Raw genomic sequence first — 21,022 nt, 5'->3', positions numbered from 1 at the left:
GTCTTTCTATCTCCCCCTTTTTTCATACGATTCCCTGCACTCTGCCCAAAGTTTAGCTATGGGCCTCAGCATTTGCTTTGATACCCTACTGGGTAGTGTCTTTCAGTGGCCCTCTATGGTAGGCTCCTGTCCTGTTCCCTGTTTTCTCCCTCTTCTGTTGTCTGTCCCATTTGCCTTTCTGAGTGAGGATTGATTATCTTATCTGGGATCCTCCTTCTTGCTTAGCTCAACTCACTTGTAAGTGTATATTAGATATATAAGATAAACATACTGAAATCTGTACACCTAACGAAATTTCTCTCTTAAACCAAATAGATCTTCCCTCCTTTTACTGTTTTATGGTTTTGTGTGTATGTGTGCAACATTAATAAACTAACCAAAACAATGGATGTAGTTGATGGGAGGAAAACTGCAGAAAATCTTCAGCTAAAATATACATAGGAGATGACATCAAGTGAGACAAGCATCTGAGACATAACTCAAGCTCAGGTACAACTACCAACATAAAGAACAAAGGGATTGTGATGTTGGTGTAACAGGAAAAGCATGAAATACTGTGGAGAGTTGTTATATGTGTGTGTATATTACACAAATGCTAAGTATAAGACTCAAAAGATATGCATTTGACAATGCCAAGGATACAATGTATAAAAAAAAAATCTTAGCAATATGGTTTAAAAACTTCTTTTAGGGAATAGAAATATGTGCAAAACTATTGGGAGAAGCATTGTTTTTCTTTTGTAACTATTGATACTACCAGAGATGTCTTTGAAAAGTAAAAGAGCTTTTAGAGATGGCAGCTAAATAAAATAGCAGGGTTAGAGCAAAAAGTATAGAATATCACCAGGGAATCTACAAACACATCGATGGAGGAAGTACAACCAAAGGGAACTGATTACATTTCTAGTCAAAAACCATGATTGATGTTTTCTAAAAGGAGAAATGTCATCGTTTTCTAGAGGCTGGGAGCGAAAGTAAAGGATGCAAGCAGAATCCTCCCTCAAGAAGCAGTCTATTATATCTTATAGGTCTATATAAATGAGTATATCCCATGTTTGTCTTTCTCCTTCTGGAATATTTCACTCAGAATGATCTTTTCTAGATACCACCATTTGCCTGCAAATTTCATGATTTCCTCCTTTTTGATTGCTGAGTAGTATTCCATTGTGTAAAAATACCACAATTTCTGTACCCATTCCTCCGTTGATGGACATATGATAAACATAATGAAATCTATACACCTAAAAAAGATAATCAATTGAGCGGACATGGGGTAAGATGATCAATCCTCGTTTAGAAAGACAGATGGGATGTGCATTGAACGTATGACAGGAGTCTACTGAGCGCATCTGAAAGACTCTAACTAGCAGTGTTTTCAAAGCAAAGACTCATGACCAAACCTTTGGCAGAGTACAGGGAATCATAAGAAAGAAGGGGAGTTAGTCTGATGGGGAAAGAATAGGAGCTCCACAAGGACCAAATATATCTGGGCACAGGGTCTTTTCTGAGACTGACATTCAACCAAGGACCATGTATGGATATAACCTAGAACCTCCACTCAGATGTAGCCTGTGGTAGCTCAGTAACCAATTGGTTTCTCAAAGTAAGGGAAACAAGGACTATTTCTAACAGGAACTCAATGACTGGCTCTTTGGTCTCCCCACCCCCGAAGGGAGGAGCAGTCCTGTTAGGACACAGAAGAGGGCTTTGCAGCCAGTCCTGAAGATACCTGATAAAACAGGATCAGATGAATGGGGAGGAGGTCCCCCCTATCAGTGGACTTGGAAAGGGGCACGGTGGAGATGAGGGAGGGAGGGAGGGACTGGGAGGGAATGAGGGATCGGGACACGGCGGGGATACAGAGTTAATAAAATGTAACTGATAAAAAAAAATAATAATAAAATAAAAAAGAAGCAGTCTATTGACTTCAAAGGAGATGTCTAGACATTATATTCTCTTGCTTTTCCTTTCTTCCTCTGTCTCTGTCTCTGTCTCTGTCTCTCTCTTCCTGTCTCCTTCTCTGTTCCTGTCTTGCTTTTCCCAACTCACCCTTTCCCCTCCTTATCCTTCCCCTTCTCTGCCTTATCCTCTCCTTTTCCGTCTATCACTCCTTCCTTTTTCTCTTCTGTGTTTCTCTGTTCTATTTTTTCCTATTAATGTATATTTATTATTTACAGTCTGGGTTCTGTAAAGGTATTTTCATACAAGAATAAGAACTGTGTTCTGCATATTCCTCCTATATCCATTGTTCTTTCCCCTCCTTTTAAATAGTTTCTTTTATGTACAGTTTCCTTTCTAGTTTTGTAGGACAATATCATATTTAATTTCTGTTCTGTTCAGAAAGTTGTCTCCTGTGTCAATGAGGTCAGAGTGCAGTGAACCTTATGGAATAACAAAGAGATAGAAAGATCAGGAGGGGGTAGGAGCTTCAAAAGGAGACCAACAGAGCCAGAAAACCTAGGCCCAGGGAGGCCTGCAGAAACCTATACTCCAAGAACCATGCATGGAGAGGACTGAGATCTTCTGCCCAGATAAACCCATAGGCTCCTCAGTTTCCAGGTGGGTTTCCTAGTAAGGGGATCAGGGACTGTCTCTGACATGAACTCAATGTTCTGATCTTCAATCACCTCCTCCTGGAGAGTACAGCCTTGCTAGGCCACAGAGGAAGATGATGCAGCCAGCTCTAATGAGACTAGATAGGCTAGGTTCAGATAGAAGGGGAGGAGGATCTCCCCTATCAGTGGACTAGGGGAGGTGCATGGGGGGAGAAGAGGGAGAGTGGGTAGGACTGGGAGGAGATGAGCTAGGATACAAAATGAATAAATTGTAATAAAAAAATAAATAAATAATTAATTAATTTTAAAAAATAAAATGAAATAAATACATATTACATAAAAATATACAATGTGATGCTGCCTAGAAATTCCAAATAAGTAATAATTTTACAAGACTAAAATTCTAAGTGACATAAATAATACTCTAGAAGTGCAAATACACACTGTAAACTCAAAGCCAACACATGCAGGTTTATCAAAGTCACAAGGCATCAGGGCTCGGTAACGGAACTTACAAGTCAGCTTTTTCATGTGGAAAACGGTGGTTCATAGTGAATGCAGCTCACGTCTATGTCACGAGACACATACTCCTCACTGCTGCTGTGGCCACATTCTGTGATAATTCAGGAACCCAAATCTTCAGAATATATAACTCTTGAGTGAAATTGAAAGAAAGAATTGAACTTGCCTACGACGATCTCATTTCACTTTGAGGAAACAGAGCACCTGAGAAAGGATATTGATTCTCATAAAAAAAAATACCCACTACAAAACCCAATATACCAAGTCATATGTACACATGGCGAATATACTGTGTCACATTCTACTCCGTAGGTGTACTTTCTTGTGAACCTTCAGGGTTGCCCTCAGTTTTTTCTGGAAACAGTACTTGTGAACAAACTGCCTCCTTGATTGGTAAACACTGGTATTTCATTAGCTTCTGTGAAGGGGGAAGATGCAAATTAGAAATTTTGCTCTCTCACAAAGTGTATTCTCATAAAATGTAGTTTTCACCAGCCTCACGGTAAAGCCTCACAGGAGTCTTTCTGATTACCTCCAACTCCCATCAATTCTCCAGAAAATCACAATAATAGGTGAAAGCTGGAAGGTGATGTTCTAATTTGTACGCTCCATCTGGAAACTCCCTGATCGTGCGGTTAGTCTTCAAACTGGAGAACTTCTTCAAAAAATTCAATCAGTTCTTTGGCTTAGCTTCTCTGTATCCATATGATCTGTTGAAGGAGCAACAAAGACAATTTCTATGTCTTTCATGGCTAGTGAGGTTTGATATTTTCTCATAGGTTTATCATATATTAATACTTCATTTTTGAGAGCTGTTTCATTTCTCTTAAAAAACACTTCAGTCAAGACTATACCCATTGTTTTCCTGCTCCACACAATGTCATCCACAAACTACACATTGCCAAATATGATATACAATTATTCTTCCCCTTGGCATCATTTAAGTAAATTAATCATAAACAATGTCTTCTGATGGAAGCACTTCTTTCATTTCCTCCTGAATAGCATTCCTCCTTGCTTAGTCCTTTGATTTTTTTTGTTTATTGTTCCTTTGCTCATCTATATTTTATATGTGAGACAGTTCATCTCATGATTTTAAATGTCACACAAGCTAGGCAGGGAATGTAGTTTAGTGATAGAGTACTCACCTACATGTGTAAAGCCCTAGATTTGCTATACTAAGATAAACAAACACACAAATAAGTCATAATAACTTTTAGATTTATGTCCAGATGAGACCATATTCTTCAGTTCTGAGTTTGTGCTGAATGCAACCAGTAAAGGAACAGCCACATGGAAGCCCATTAACCTAGAACCCTTGCACAGATGTACCACACTGCAGTTCAGTCTCCAAGTGGGTTCCCTAGTAAGGTGAACAGGGGCTGTCTCTGACATGTACTCAGTGGCTGGCTCTTTGATCACCTCCCCTAGAGAGAGGAGAGCAGCTTTGCCAGGCCACAGAGGAAGGCAATGCAGCCAGTCCTGATGAGACCTAATGGGCTAAGGTCAGATAGAAGTGGAGGATGGGAGTTTGCTGTGAGACTGTGTCTCCAAAGAATGTCGGAAGCTATACCTATCAATTCTCACCAACATGACTGCCTAATCGTGAGTAGAACAAGGTCAACAGTAACAGTCATGCCAACGTGGATGGGGAAAGACCTCTTGGCCCCAACCCTACACAAAGAAGTACAGGCAACTATGAAGTCCTGAAGGTAGGAGATGTCTTCTCCAGAGAAAAGCACATCATTTGGATCTCCAATATTAATGGTCATCCCTGAAAACACATATGCAAGTAACAGTATTCAGACTTAGCAAGCTGTAAAAGCACTACACACCACACAAACCACACAGAAACACACTTTAATCTTTTTGAGTGAAAGCAATGCTATTTTAAATGTAATTATGCTTTCAACATTTAAATGGCTAGGGTAGTAAGTGTAGTCACCATATTTCTTTCTGGATTTGCCTCCAATTGAATTGTGTGCAAAAAAGAATTCTTATGTTTGGTAATGTTTCTGCTTTGTACAAGGTAAATTTTAATGAAATGGCCATGTGAAGCTCCAATAACTAGGGTTTGTTTCTATCATTTTTGCTTTGTTTGAGAGTAGTGTTAGGGAAGAAAATTTTTTGGAACAGTCTCTTTGGAATAATGAAAAAGCCAGTAAAATGAACTATTGTTTCCTCTTAACATTAGAAATGTCTATTTCAGTATTAATTGTGCATTTTTTGTTCCTGTGCCCATCATTTCCATACCACCTTTTTGTACTGGCGCTTTAAGTAGTGCTTTGTACCTCCAATTTAACTCCCCTTAGAATATAACATGTTTTTGTTTACTGTGGTGTATTGAAGTCAGGTAAATTTGACAATGTGTTAGAAATCAAATAAAGCCAATTGTGCATTCCTTTTCTTGAGACAATGTCTTGCTGTGTTGTAGCTGAGGCTGGTCTTAATCATATTCATTCCACTGAGACTGTACAGTGTTGTGGGCTGTACACAAGGAACAACAAATAGCTCTAGAACTCATGGGATAGGGCCCACTTGTTAGCACAACCAAGATGAGTGTCTTGGAGAGGAATAACCCCTAGGGCTACATATCTTGAGGACTTCATGAGGAGCAGAGCTCTGCTTGTTACACTTGTGGTCCTTGTAGTTCTCCTTCTATGTGAATTGTGTGAGCATTTTAGGGGGATTTTAGCCCTTCACTAGACAGTATCACTGGTATCTACAAGAAGAATGTTTGGTCTGTTTCAGGTATTGCTGCTGGAGCAGATTAATGATTCAACCACCACTCTTAAAAAGAGCCTGCAGATGTATATTGCTAGCAATGACCCTACCCTTACAAAGAATTTGGAAAAATAGATTGTTTATCGAGGTTAGTTAAAGATGCTTTTGCTAGTGACTCTGATTTTGAAATCTTAGGGAACAATTTGAAGTTCAGGAAAATGAACTCTTAGTAATGAAGCCAAGGACGTGTTGAGGCTGGTGAACAGGAATAGCTCAGAAGAGCACTAGATGAGGTGTCACACTCAAGCTGGGCTGGAGACTGAGATGGCAATTAATTCTCTTATACTAGTTTTTGACCTCAGCTTCCTGATATGATATAAAACATTATTGAGTAGATGCACACTTTGAAGATTTAAAGTAGAAATGGTTGATTGTTTTTTTATTATTTATTAACAGTTTATTCACTTTGTATCCCCCCTGTAGCTCCCTCCCTCCTCTCCTCCAAATATCACCCTCCCTCCCCCTTCTCTACACATGCCCCTCCCCAAGTCCACTGATAGGGAAGGTCTTCCTCCCCTTCCTTCTGATCCTAGTCTATCAGGTTTCATCAGGAATGGCTGCTTTGTCTTCCTCTGTGGCTATGGTAAGTCTGCTCCCCTCTCAGGGGAGGTGATCGAAGAGCAGGCCAATCAGTTCATGTCAGAGACAGTCCTGTTCCCATAACTATGGAACCCACTTGGACACTGAACTGCCATATATACAGAAAGCCTATAGCCAATATCAAACTAAAAGGAGAGAAACTTCAACAAGCCCACTGAAATCAGGGAAAAGGCAAGGCTGTACACTCTCTCCATATCTCTTCAACATAGTTCTGGAAGTCCTTGCTAGATCAATAAGACAATGAAAGGAGATCAAGGGGATACAGATTGTAAAGGAAGACGTCAAAGTTTCACTATTTGCAGATGATATGATAGGATACCTGAGTGACTCCAAAAATTCTACCAGGAAACTTGAAACTCCTACAGCTGATAAACACCTTCAGCAAAGTGACTGGATGCAAAATTAACTAAAAAAAAAAAAAAAAAAAAAAAAAAAAATCAGTAGCCCTCCTGTGTACAAAAGACAAAAGGGCTGAGAAAGAAATTAGGGAAACAATACCCTTCACAATAACCACAAAGGACATAAAGTACCTTGGTGTGAGCCTAACCAAGCAAGTCAAAGACTTGTATGAGAAAAATTTCCAGTCTCTGAAGAAAGAATTAAAAGAAGATATGAGAAGATGGAAAGATCTCCCATGCTCATGGCTTTGCAGGATTAACATAATAAAAATGGCCATCTTACCAAAAGCAATCTACAAATTCAATGCAATTACCATCAACTCACCAACACAATTCTTTTTTTTTATTTTTGTTTTTTTTTTATCAGTTACATTTTATTAACTCTGTATCCCAGCCGTGTCCCGATCCCTCATTCCCTCCCAGTCCCTCCCTTCCTCCCTCATCTCCACCGTGCCCCTTTCCAAGTCCACTGATAGGGGAGACCTCCTCCCCATTCATCTGATCCTGTTTTATCAGGTATCTTCAGGACTGGCTGCAAAGCCCTCCTCTGTGGCCTAACAGGACTGCTCCTCCCTTCGGGGGTGGGGAGACCAAAGAGCCAGTCATTGAGTTCCTGTTAGAAATAGTCCTTGTTTCCCTCACTTTGGGAAACCAATTGGTTACTGAGCTACCACAGGCTACATCTGAGTGGAGGTTCTAGGTTATATTCATACATGGTCCTTGGTTGAATGTCAGTCTCAGAAAAGACCCTGCCAACACAATTCTTTACAGACCTGGAAAGAAAAATTCTCAACTTCATATGGAATAACAAGAAACCGAGAATTGCTAAAACGATCCTGTACAATAAAAGATCTTCTGGAGGTATCTCCATTCCTGATCGCAAGCTGTACTATAGAGCAACAGTAATAAAAACTGCATGGTACTGGCATAGAAACAGAACAGAAGACCCAGAAATAAACCCACACACTTATGGACACCTGATTTTTGACAAAGATGCCAAAACCATACAATGGAAAAAGATAGTATCTTTAACAAATGGTGCTGGTCTAACTGGATATCTACATGTAAAAAAAATGAAAATAGATCCATACTTATCACCCTGAACAAAACTAAAGTCCAAGTGAATCAAAGGCCTCAATATGAAACCAGACACACTAAACCTGTTAGAAGAAAAAGTGGGGAAGAGCCTTAAACTCATTGGCACAGGAGAGAACTTCCTGAACAGAACATTCTAAGAGCAATAATCAATAAATGCGACCTCATGAAACTGAAAAGCTTCTGTAAAGCAAAGGACACTGTCATCAGAATAAATGGTTGATTGTTTTTTTTGTATCAAAGTTTAGATTTGTGATTCCTTTAAGATTTTTATAAGATTACCTCTTAAGATTAATTGAGTCTTTCTTTGTAACTGCAAATTTCTGCCTGATGTAAAGAAAAGCTGGCTGAGAAATTGCCTTGCTTGCTCATATTCTGTTCATATATAAGAAGTTGCTTAGTTACAAATGCATATAGGTCCTTGGGAGTAATTTGTTTTTCATATTTGTTTCTCACCCATAATGTGTAAAACATTTAATCATGTGAGAGTATTGGGGAACATGTTTTTCTTATGTGTACTCATTGTAATTGTTCACTTAAGAAAAAATAGAATATAACCGCATTGTGATTTCTGTCTTACTTGAAAGATCTTGCTGGGATACATAATATGCAGGGAAAAAATAAAGTTGTTGAGATTTGCTCTTCAGAGTTTGTTCCATCCACCAAGATGTGTATACGTGTATATGTATGTGTGTAAGGTCGGGTTGAAATCCATTTCCATCCACCCAATGTATGAATGTATGTATGTATATATGTATGAATGAATGTATGTATGTGTGTGTAATTGTAAAGTATGAAAATTTTGAAAGAAGAAGCTTGTTGGAACCTACCTGCTGGATCCTGTTTGCCACTATTAGTTGAAAGCCCAAACTAGAGCCAACAGCTATAGCCAACAGTTACCATAATAGGTGTAAGCTCAGGCCAGGAAGCTACCAGCACTGGTTGGTATCAGCAATTTCATTCTGGCCCCTCATTTTGCCAGGATCAGGGGAAGCCACAGTCAGCAACTATCAGTTCCAGCCTGGAGAGCTGCCCTCAGAGAAAATCCGTTGGGTGACCAGGCAGCTGCCAGATCTATGCCCCAATTCAGTTTCCCCTGATTATGTCGAAGCTGATCTTTGGTAGTAAAACATGCTGGGATTAGAGATGTCAGCCATGAGGTACAGCTCATATTCACTTTTGATGCTATTGACTAAACTCTTCATGTAGTATAATTTAAATTACAATGTTTTATTTTCATTCTACAGTCAAACACTGAGAATGTATCATGTCTGAAATTTGGCTCTTAGTCCATATTTTTATGAACAAAAATGACTAAATAAATAGTTTTGTATTCTAGAAATTCTTTGTCTTGCAGTGTGTCCCTATTAATGAATATATTTTTAAGGTTCTTTTTTAATTTTGAGGATATGTTTTAATTATAATATTTTATCTTCTCCTTTCTCCCTCAACTACACTGTATGTCCCTCCCCACTCTCTCTCAAAATTTTGGCCTTTTTTTTTTAACTAACTAACCAACTAACTAACTGACTAACTAACCAACTCTCTCTACACACACACACACACACACACACACACACACACGCTGGGCAAACATCTGCATCTCTGTCAGATAGAAATGTAAATGTTAGCAAGTAACTCTAATGTGTATGTATAGAGATGTTTGAGTTAGCTTTTCCTTTCCTTCTGTATTGTAGTTAAGGCATGCCTTTTACTAGTTAGCTTGATTGCTAAGTTTTAGCTAACATTTTATAGTCATAACTATTGGAACATCTAAGATAGTTGAAGACTTTCCTTAAGTTTATTGAAAAATTGTAGCAAGTTGTTTTCACTCTCCAAGGCTGCTGATAATAGTTTATTTTCTAGTATTTCTTCTTTCTGGAATTATAATATATAATTACACGGTTGCACCTATATTTTCTTCCCTCCAAGACTTCTCACATAGTCCTCCTCGCTTTCTTACAAATTCATGGCTTCTTTTTATTATTATTAATTTCTCACTTTCCCTAAGAACAAGAGTCACATCTAACATACGAAAAAGTAAAACTATAATTTTTTTCTTGTTTTTACTTTTAATACTTTACCTAGACTATTTTAATATAGTCTGGTTTTTGTATTATTTTATTATCCTAGATTTCTATTTGTAGTAATGTAATAGCACTCAAAATTATCCTAATGATTGCAAATAATCAAAGTAAGAGTTTATTGTTTGTCTGACTTCACTTGCCCCAACCTACATTTTAATCAGAGATTGATTACATACCATTTAAAATTAGAGACTAGATGGTATTATTTCTCTCAGAAGCCAAACTTATACTTTCCTTGTTTAGTAGTTTCTGTTTGAGCCTAGTGAAAACATATTCTAACCCTCAGAAAGGACCACCATAAGCCACGCTGCACAGATGTAAACTGTTTCAAAACTAAGATATTATTTCAAACTTCTATTTACTGTTGCTCTCATATCTCAATAGAACCAGTCCCTGCATAACTTGCACCTCTTAGAATTTCCAGTTTTCTATACTTCCAGGAGATATCATATTTTTCTTTATTTCTTGAAAAAGAGATTCATGATAACATAATTACTTAATTAGAAATAATTTAGTATGCTGGATTAAGGGGGTGCTGAAAGAAGACTGGATGAGTTTCCTGGCAATTGGTCAAAGTGCTTTATCTTTTAAGACAATGCTCACATAAAAATAGCTCATAAATGAGAAAGGCTTATTAGTCTAGCAGTAGTGGAAAGATTTTTACAAAAGAAAATTGAATTAATGAGAAGGAGGTTTTTAATGACAGGAAGTTTATACTGTTACTTACATTTTTTTGTTAGGGTAGCTCCTATCATGTGTGTCACATGGGTATTTCATTGAGTGCTTTAAAAAGAGCAATAATAACTTTTTTTCCTGGACAGTCAATACAGCATTTTATAAGCAAAGCACTTTAGAAGAGAAGCAAGCAATAAACACCAAAATGAAATACCAAAGTACTATTACATATTTTGTAATAGTATGACTTTATTGTATATGCTTATAAAATACACTTATATATGTATATATAAATACATATATACAGATTTGATCATATATATTTAATATAAATAATTATATATACATATGGTAAAGTGAATACATTTAGTGTACAAATATACTAAATATCTATAAATTTATATATTTATAACAAAATATATATTAGTAACAACACATGCATGCATGCTACAGCTATATATTGGCAGCTGTTCACAATTTGTATATAAAATAATGGTTTTATCATCAAGGCAGTAACTTCATTCTATGACATTCTATCATTTCTGTGACAGTAGGTAGATGGCCAATAACAAGATATATGTTTAACAAATTTCTATAATAATGAGCCTGTTTAATATAAAATCATAAATGAAATATGGATATAGCATTTGAACTACCACAGTCTGAAATAATGACCCTTCCATATTCCACACTCCTTTGACGTTAGGGAAATAGTTTTTTTTGAAGTAAAAGTGACCATCCTTCACCCAGTGGAAATACTTTGCGTGGAAGGTGTAAGATAAAACCACCTGTTTAGTAATAGATGTTTAGAATCAACATTCTTAAAATGGACAATTTAAGGACCACTGGTGCTCTTAATAATAGAATGAGGATTTTATGACAATGGCTTGAAAATAAGAAATAATAAGTCATGCCATTTTGTCCATAAATAAATATTATCCAATAAATATAATTTGCATGCTTGATTTTATTTGAAATCATATGTATAGTTATATACAATCATATAAGTATACACCAGCGATTTTAAGAGTAAATTTTCTAGGAAAACAAAGCTAAGAACCACAGCTTTTGATTTTAAGAGTAAATTTTCTAGGAAAACAAAGCTAAGAACCACAGCTTTTGTCTCCAAGTGGTTTCCCTAGTAAGGGGAACAAGGACTGTCTCTGATATGAATTCAGTGACTGGCTCTTTGACCACCACCCTCCCAATGGGAGAGCAGCCTTGCAAGGCCACAGAGGAGGACGATGCAGCCAGTCCTGATGAGATTTGATAAGCTAGAGTCAGATGGAAGGGTTGGAGGACCACCCCCATCAGTGGACTTAGAGAGGGGCATGGGAGGAGATAAGGGAGGAAGGGAGGGATTAAGAGGGAATGAAGAACGGGGGCTACAGCTTGGATGCAAAGTGAATAAACTGCAATTAATATAAAAATAAAAATTTAATTAAAATAGATTAATAAAAAAATATGGTATGCTTTTTAAAAGGAATACCTTTATTGATTATTCAAATATTTTGTACTACGTATTTTGATCACATTTACCCCAGATTCCTTTTGAAGATTTCAAAAAGTGAGTTACTCTGAATGTCTTGTATGAACTATCTTTATGTTCTTACCTTCATTTTAATGTAGTTTAAGCATCCAGTAACCATAAAAATTTAAAAACAAAATTTTCCAGAGCAAAGATAAATAAATACCTATGTAGGCACTCTACATGAGAAAGTCAACCAAGCTGGTCATCAAAAACGTGGAGTTTTCAATTACTTGCTCCTTAGTTGTTCTCCGTTGTACTAAAATGTGTCAAGAGCAAGCTGGGATAAATGCAGGTTTATTAACATAACAACATAGCCAAGGGTATTTATCTTTTTGATTGGAAGAGTTTCATTTCCTATCTCCTCTACTCTATGCTGATGTTAATTTTATTTACCTGAATTGTGTCTCCCATAGCCAATCTAGTTAATTGTGGTTCTAAAAGATGCTTCTTTTAAAATTACTTTTTTTATGTCACTTCTTTCAAAGATAGTTATTAAATGAATTAGTTTGGAATATGAACAGACACAGTTATAGGCCTTAGTGGAAATCAGGTTCAATTTTGACAGTGGCAAAAATGTTCAAAAGGCTTCTTTTCTTGTTTTTAATCTGATAGTGTTTTGAGAGCAAAAGAAATATTAAGTAAGACATGCAATGAAAAATTTATATGATTTAAGAGCACAATACCTTCTCTGCAGAATTGTTATGGTTTGTAGCAAATTCCACATCAACTGTGAAATATACAAGCAGAAACTTCTATTACTATGCTCTGTTATTTCTATACTGTTTCCAAATAGAACATACAGTAACCCAGACAATTGGCTTGAAATAAACACTGCATGACCCACATCCTGAGTTCTTTGCCTCCATTTCCTTTTACCAAAATAAAAATGCATAACTTTCCATATTTTCTTAGATGTTTGTGAAGGTGGAGCTCAGAATATTTAAGTGTTTAATTAATTTACAAAGAAAATGAGTAATGCATTCAGAAACTATTTTATTGTATTTTAATTATAATCATTAAAATAAAACATATTTCAAGCTACCAACTTTTTATGCAACAGCACATTCTAAATATTTATGAAGAATAATGTTAATTTTATGCAACTGAAGGAAATACATGATACTGATTTTGATATAAAGAATATCACAGAAGAGTATGTTTCAAAAATCATCACTCTGTTAAATCCACCCAGCAGCTCTCTTCATGTAGGAAAATGCGTATGTCCTCACTGTGTGCACTTTAAGCATCACATAAAATTTCATTGTAAAAATGCCTTTCAAGGACTCCTAATGTTTGAATATATGTGTGTGTGTATATATATATATATAGATATAGATATAGATATAGATATATAAAATTGTGTAGTATAAACTGGTCAATTTTCAGTGAAATCAAAACTATAATTTATGGCTGTGTAGAAAAAATAACAGTATATGATACATTAGGTTGAAGTGATGTAATTAAGCTCAGGGCTTTATACATTGCTAAACATCAGCTCTACCCCGAGAAACACTTGAATTCTGACATTTACTACTACTTCCAAGGCTGAAAGAAAACCATATTTAAGGAGAAAAGAATTTTGGCAAGAGCCCACATTGTTTCCCAAATGAAAATAAGGACATATAAGAAAACATTCAACAGGACTGTGAGATTAGAATAGCAATCTGCCAACCACTCATTGGACCGATACAAGCAGATGTTCAATACAACAGAAATTTGCTGTTGCAATTCATTTACATCATAGCTTATCAGACACGAGATCTTGAGAAATGACTGACATTTGATTAGTGAACTTTTGACAACACGGGAATTGTTTCCTTCAGTATAGGTTTCACCATGCAGAAAATGTGACTGTTAACTTGTGACTCAGACTTGTAATAATCAAAAAACACACCTGTGAACTGGTTTTCCAATATCCATGAAGATGCTCTTTGGAAAAGCCTATTGCTGTTCTCAGGAAAAATACCTATATGTGTTTCCACCTGGTATACCAGCAGAGATAATGTGTTTTCAGTAATTTGCAAATATTTTTTTTTACTGAATATTGGATTGGTATTATAAAATAAAACAAGACAAAAGTACACAATTAGTACTGTGCTGGAGAAATAAAACACTTCTTCAATGGGATTTCACGAGGAGGTGGCTTAATTTTAATGTCTGGACAGACTCGCTTTCCGATTCTGGCTGAAAAATAACAGTGAGCCAACCTACACATTTTCAGCATCTGCTTTTTCTGCTCCATAACTTTGTTGTGTTTGTAATGTTATATAGAAAACAATCACCAACATGGGAGGCAGAGAAACAGTAGTCTCACTACAATAGGTTGGGATTTTGGATAAATGTCAACAAACCAATAAATTGCCCTTTTGGTGTAAATGTATATATTGTGGTACAGTACTGCGCTTATTAAGGATTCCCTGATGGTTAGAATGTTTATATTTTTATTACACTATGAAAGAATGTGATATAGAGAAAAGCTGCAAGTTAGAGCCGTAAATTTTTCTTTTTCTGACATTATCACTCATATTACAGCAATGCATTCTTTGAAATCCTCACACATTCATGTACAATGTCATTTTTGTTATAAACTATATGAGTTTACTTTTGCTCTTCCAAGAATTCTTTGGTTGACATTTTCTGGAAACTTTAGATGAAATATTCGGATATCCTTGAATTCACATTGCCTATTTCAAGGTTCGGGCAAATGTTTTCATTACTGCAAGCATAGATTAAGAAAGAAAACAAACAGATAAGTATTACTTATAATAAGCTATATTTTAAAGATATTTAATATTTATATCATGTTAATTAAAAGAGTCTAAGCTCCTTAAGAGAGCACAGGTTAAAAAATAGCTATGAAAAGCGTCTATATGGCAAAGGACACCATATTTGGACAGGGAGGGCTGAAGGCTACAGAATGGCAAACGATTTAGACCAACTACACATCTAATTGAGGGCTAATGTATAAAATATATAAAGAACTCAAAAAAAAAAAAAAAGACCTGGGTATCAGAAACAAATAATCCGTTTAAATAGGTTACAAATTCATGCAGTGATTTTTCAAAAGATAAAACGCAAGTGGCTGAAGAACACTAAAAGAAATGTTCAACATTTTTGGTCATCAGGGAAATGCCTGATTAATTAAATTAAAGTAATTAAAACTACATTGAAATTTCATCTTACACGAGTCAGAATAGCCAAAATCAATAAAAAGTAGATAAATTGGATGATGTGGTATATTACACAATGGAATATTATTATTTTATGAAACCATAAAATTTTCAGGAAAATTGATTGAGATAGAAAAAGCATCTTGGGGCGAATGTCCTGCTTCAATGGCTGTAAAGGCCTGAATGATCATGGCTGCATCACACTGTTGTGAGACTCTAATCTTGCATATATACCACAGGCAAACCAAGGAGACCAACACCAGAAGGCCTGCTAACGCTCCCATGCCCGCCCATTCCTTCAGATGATTCATGGCTGCAGCAATCCATGATGATAATCCTGTGGCTAGTCCTGCGTCCACTCTGGTAGAATTTACTGTGACCATGGCCACTCTCAGCTGCTCCATCGTAGTATCGAATTCTCCAGTCCAATTACCTAAAATATAGCTCGACAATTGTTTAGACAGATTTGCAGCACAGGAAAAATTCTCATGTTATATGCTAGTGACTCAAAGTCCAGCATATTTTCATTGACAGCCAAGTTGAGCGATTTGCCATAGGGTATCAGTTTGCTCCTGCACGAGGTCAATCCTCTGATTGAACACCATCAAGCTTCCTTTTAGTTGAGCATTAATTCCTTTATGTACAACTAAGGCATGAGCTACATTGGCTAAATGATTGTTCAGGGTCTGAGCAGTCTGCCCAGTATGACTCATGGCTAATGCCCCGGTGGTAGCCGCCAATGAGATGCCGCCAATGAGATGGTAGTAACAATGGTGGCTGTAGTTCCAAGATCCCTTTTCTGTCTGAAGAGAGTCATAGCGTGAGGGGCATCAACGGGCACAGGCACCCAGTGAGGCATGCGAGTAACCAGGGCATACCTAAATTTACTAGCATTCCAGCATTGGGCAAAAAAGCAAGTATCATTACCACAATTACTTGGCTCTATCTGGCTAATAATGAATAAAAATGGGGGATATAGACAAACAGGTGTGGGCTTATAGGAAATATTATGAGAAGCCTTAACCCCCTCGTTGGAACATCCTGCGTCAGTTCTAGAACTAGCAGTGGTGGTGTCCGAGGTCTGAGTAGGTTCAGGAGACCATTGCCCCCAGGGGCGAGACGTGCTCCATGCCAATTGACTAACTCCATGTTTTCCTCCACTTTTGAAAGTCATTTAAGGTTCTTAAATTATTTTTTCCCTTTTTTTTTAATTTTTCATCAATTACACTTTATTCATTCTGCATCCCCCCATAAGCCCCTCCCTCCTCCCCTCCCAGGATGATCTTTTCTAGTTCCACCATTGGTCTAAAAATTTCATGATTTCCTTGTTTTAATAGTTGAATAATATTCCATTGTGTAAATGTACCACAGTATCTGTATCCATTCCTCAACTAAGGGACATCTAGATTATTTCCAGCTTCTGGCTATTGCAAATAAAGCTGCTACAAGCATGTTTGAGCAAATGTCCTTGTTGTGTATTTGAGCATATTTTGGATATATGCCCAAGAGTGCTATAGCTGGATTTTGAGGAAGCACCATTCCCAATTTCCTGAGGCAGCACCAGATTGATTTCCAAAGTGGTTGTACAAGTTTCTACTCCCACCAGCAATGGAGAAGGGTTCCCCTTCCTCCACATCCTCTCCAGCATGTGTTGTCTCTTGAGTTTTTGATCTTAGCCATTCTGATGGGTGTAAGGTGAAATCCCAGAAACAGAAAGATACTTACTCATAAGTGGATATTAGCCATATAACATAGTATTGACATACTATATCTATACTCCTAAAAAAGCTAAACAACAAGGAAAACCACAGGGAAGATGCTCAATCCTCATTCAAAAGGACAAATGCAATAGACATTGAAAGCAGGAGAAGAAAGGGAATAGGACAGGACCCTATCACAGTCGGCCTCTGAAAGGCTCTACTGATTGAGGTTTTGTGGCAGAGTGTGAGACTCAGCCAAACTTTGGGCAGAGTGCAGGTAATCTTATGAAAGAAGGCAGAGATATAAAGACCTTGAAGGGACAGGAGCTCTAAAAGGAGGCCCACAGAGCCAATGAACCTGAGCCCTCGGGGCTCTGCAGAGACAGATGTGTAGATATTAACATTCAGTTGTTTGATAAGCAAGCTACAGCCTATATAACCAAGAAGTTAGTTTAGAGTATGGGACTAGACAAGAACTGGACTAGAAGGGGAAATTTATTATATAATTATAGTGAGTCTGGTGGTCTGGAAGGAGAGGATCAAATGGTGAGGTGAAGGGAAGGATGGGTAACGGAGGGAAAATGTGGAGGGACAAGTAAATTTAAACCCCATTTGAGGAGCAATATGGAAACCTACTACAGGAGAAGCTTTTTTAAAATATGTGCATATGTATAAGAAATATAAATGGAAACAACAAATCATAGGGTAGACAAAGCCCCAACTAGACTCTCTTGTCAGCAAAAGAAATGACCAGCAATGAATTGCATTTAATCCAGTTAACACAAAGTTTTCCCAAAGAAACTCCTGAACAGCTCAAACTGTTTCCAAGGCTATTGGTTGCTCCCCACAAACTGATGCTCATGCTCTTTTGCTGAAGACAGCACCTGCTTAACTCATTGAGCATAAAGAAGTAGAGCCAGTCGAGCTTTCACCATTGCTCACCGGTGCTCATAGTACTGTAAAGTACTCTGCACACTGTCAGTGGGGAGAAGCAAGCACCAAACAAGCTACAAGCTCTTTGCATTAAAGTAGTAATCTGCAAGATACACTCATGCAATAGCGACACAAAGTTGTAGGACTAAACAATGACTACGTGATTACATTTAAGGCCTACTCCATGAGATGGAACCCATGCCTGACATTGCTCAAGTTGTCAAGAACCCAAGACTAGATAGAGCGTGGACATTGGGAAAATTCAATTCTGCTATTATGCTAATGGAATGTTGCAACACAACAAGTCTTATGGATGTTGTGCAATGGTCAGATGTCAGTGTCTTCCTCAGTCATCATCTGCGAAGCTTTCTCCTGCGGTGTGGAAACAAATACAGAGCCTCACAATATTGGGAGAGTAAGAGACCTTGGGAAACTCAGTCCTTAATGGGATGTCTCCACTAAATTTCTGCCCCCAGTTCCCAGAAGAAGAAAAAGAAAGAACTAGTGTGGATTGAAAAAACCAGGGATATAAGATCTTCTAAACACTGCAGGACTTTCAACCACTCTGGCAACATGTCCAGGGCCTACACAGGCCTAAGGCACTTGGGAGTCCCAGCACTGAGAGGCAAGTCGGCACAAACCCTCATCCCTGCCTCAGCCAGAAGCTACCTTTAATTGATAATCACTTATACAAAAATAAAAGTTATAAAACAAAGAAAAAGTAATGTAAATCTAAAATAAAATAACAGAACACTAAAAAAAAAAAAAGAAAATCACATACAAAAAACCCCTATTTTTCTCAAGTGGACTCTGATTGGGCAAACAAACAGTTTTTCACAGCAGGCCACATGCCTAGCAGTAGATGGCCAAAACAAAGCAAAATAAATGCCATTTTTTGTCTCATAATACTTTGTCATTTTTCCCTTTTAATATTTTGTTTATATATTATGGTTTCTACTTTTTTGTTTTTATGAAATACCTGTATATATGTGATGTGATTGTGTATGTTTGTGTGTGTGTTTCCACATGTGATTTTTGTGTTTTTTCTTTGGCTCTTTTTCTTCGTTTGTTTGTTTTGTCTTGTTCTTATATATTTGATTGTATTTTTAACTTAGTTTATTTGTAATAGTAGGAGGAAGAGGAAAAAGAGTATGTTAGATGCCCATTTGTTTTCTAAAAAAATATAGACATAAAGTTGTACATTTGAGTGCTTAAGGATGTGTAAAAATTCTGGGAGAAGTTAAAGAAGGTGAAACTGCAATCATAAAATATTGTATGAAGAAATCTATTCTCAACAAAAGTATGACAAATAAATTTTTTAATTTTTATTTTTTTATTGATTATAATTTATTCACTTTGTATCCCCCCTGTAGCTCCCTCTCTTCTCCCCTCCCAATCATACGCTGCCTCCCCATTCTGTACCCATGACCCTCCCCCAGTCCACTGATAAGGGATGTCTTCCTCCTCTTCCTTCTGACCCTAGTCTATGAGATCTTATCAAGCTTGGCTGCATTGTCTTCTTCTATGGCCTGGTAAGGCAGCTGTTCCCTCAGAGAGAGGTGATCAAAGAGCAAGCCAATCAGTTCATGTCAGAGACAGTCCCTGTTCCCATTTCTATGGAACCCACTTGGACACTGAACTGCCATGGGCTACATCTGTGCAGGGGTTCTAGGTTATCTCCATTCATGGTCCTTGTTTGGAGTATCAGTCTCAGAAAAGAGCCCTGTACCCAGATGTTTTGGTTCTGTTGCTCTCCTTGTGGAGTTCCTGTTCTCTCCAGATCCTACTATTTCCCACTTCTTTCATAAGATTCCCTGCACTCTGCCCAATGTTTGGTCATAAGTCTCAGCATCTGCATTGATACCCTGCAGGGTAGAGCTTTTCAGAGGCCCTCTGTGGCAGGCTCCTGTCCTGTTCCTGTTATCTCCCTCTTCTGATGTCCATCCTCTTTGCCTTTCCGAATGGGGATTGAACATCTTAGCCAGAGTCCTCTTTCTTGAGTAGTTCATTTAGGTGTACAGATTTTAGTATGTTTATCCTATATTATTTATCTAATATCCACTTATGAGTATATACCCTGTGTGTCTTTCTGCTTCTGGGATACCTAACCCAGGATAATCTTTTCCAGTTCCCTGCAAATTTCATGATTTCCGTGTGTGTGTGTGTGTGTGTGTGTGTGTGTGCGTGTGTGTGTGTTTGTGTGTGTGTTTGTTTTGTTTTGTTTTTATTGCTGAATAATATTCCATTGTGTAGAAGTACCACAATTTCTGTATCCATTCCTCCACTGAGAAGCAACGGGGCTGTTTCCAGATTCTGGATATTACTAACAAAGCTACTACAGACATGGTGGAGTAAATGTTCTTGTTGTCTACTTGAGCATCTTTTGGGTATATGCCTAGGAGTGGTATAGCTGGATCTTGAGGAAGCACTATTCCAATTGTCTGAGAAAGCACTAGATTGATTTCCAGAGTGGTTGTTCAAATTTACATTCCCACAAGCAGTTGAGGAGGGTTCTGAGTTTCCTTGGAGAAAACACCACAGCTAGGGAATCAGCAGATCCTTCAAGAGGGCTGTGCCTAGAAAACAGTATTTCTACAAATAATTTTTAAGTGACCATGAGAATTCCCCTTCTGGATGGCAAGGTATGACCCTATTTTAATGAAAATGCAGTAACTTTGTGAAGGAGACTCAACTTCATGAAAGCAATAAACAATGTTTTTCTCATAGATAAATATAGAAATAATGTGATCAGAATTAAAGAAATATAGAAATAATGTGTGAAGAGAATAGAGCTCAAGGTTTCTCTTTTTCCTCCTCATTTAACAAAATGTTGGCCTGTTCACTCTGCATTTTATGGGTTAATCAAAATGAATGGAGAACATAAGAAAATGCTAGCTGGAAATATTAGAGGACAGGATCCAAGGCATCATAGCCATAGCCAAAAGAAAATAAAGATGATTCAGATCTTTGGT

This window comes from Meriones unguiculatus, chromosome 10 (assembly GCF_030254825.1).
Source record: "Meriones unguiculatus strain TT.TT164.6M chromosome 10, Bangor_MerUng_6.1, whole genome shotgun sequence".
NCBI lineage: Eukaryota > Metazoa > Chordata > Mammalia > Rodentia > Muridae > Meriones > Meriones unguiculatus.
Note: the sequence above shows the minus strand (reverse complement) of the source record.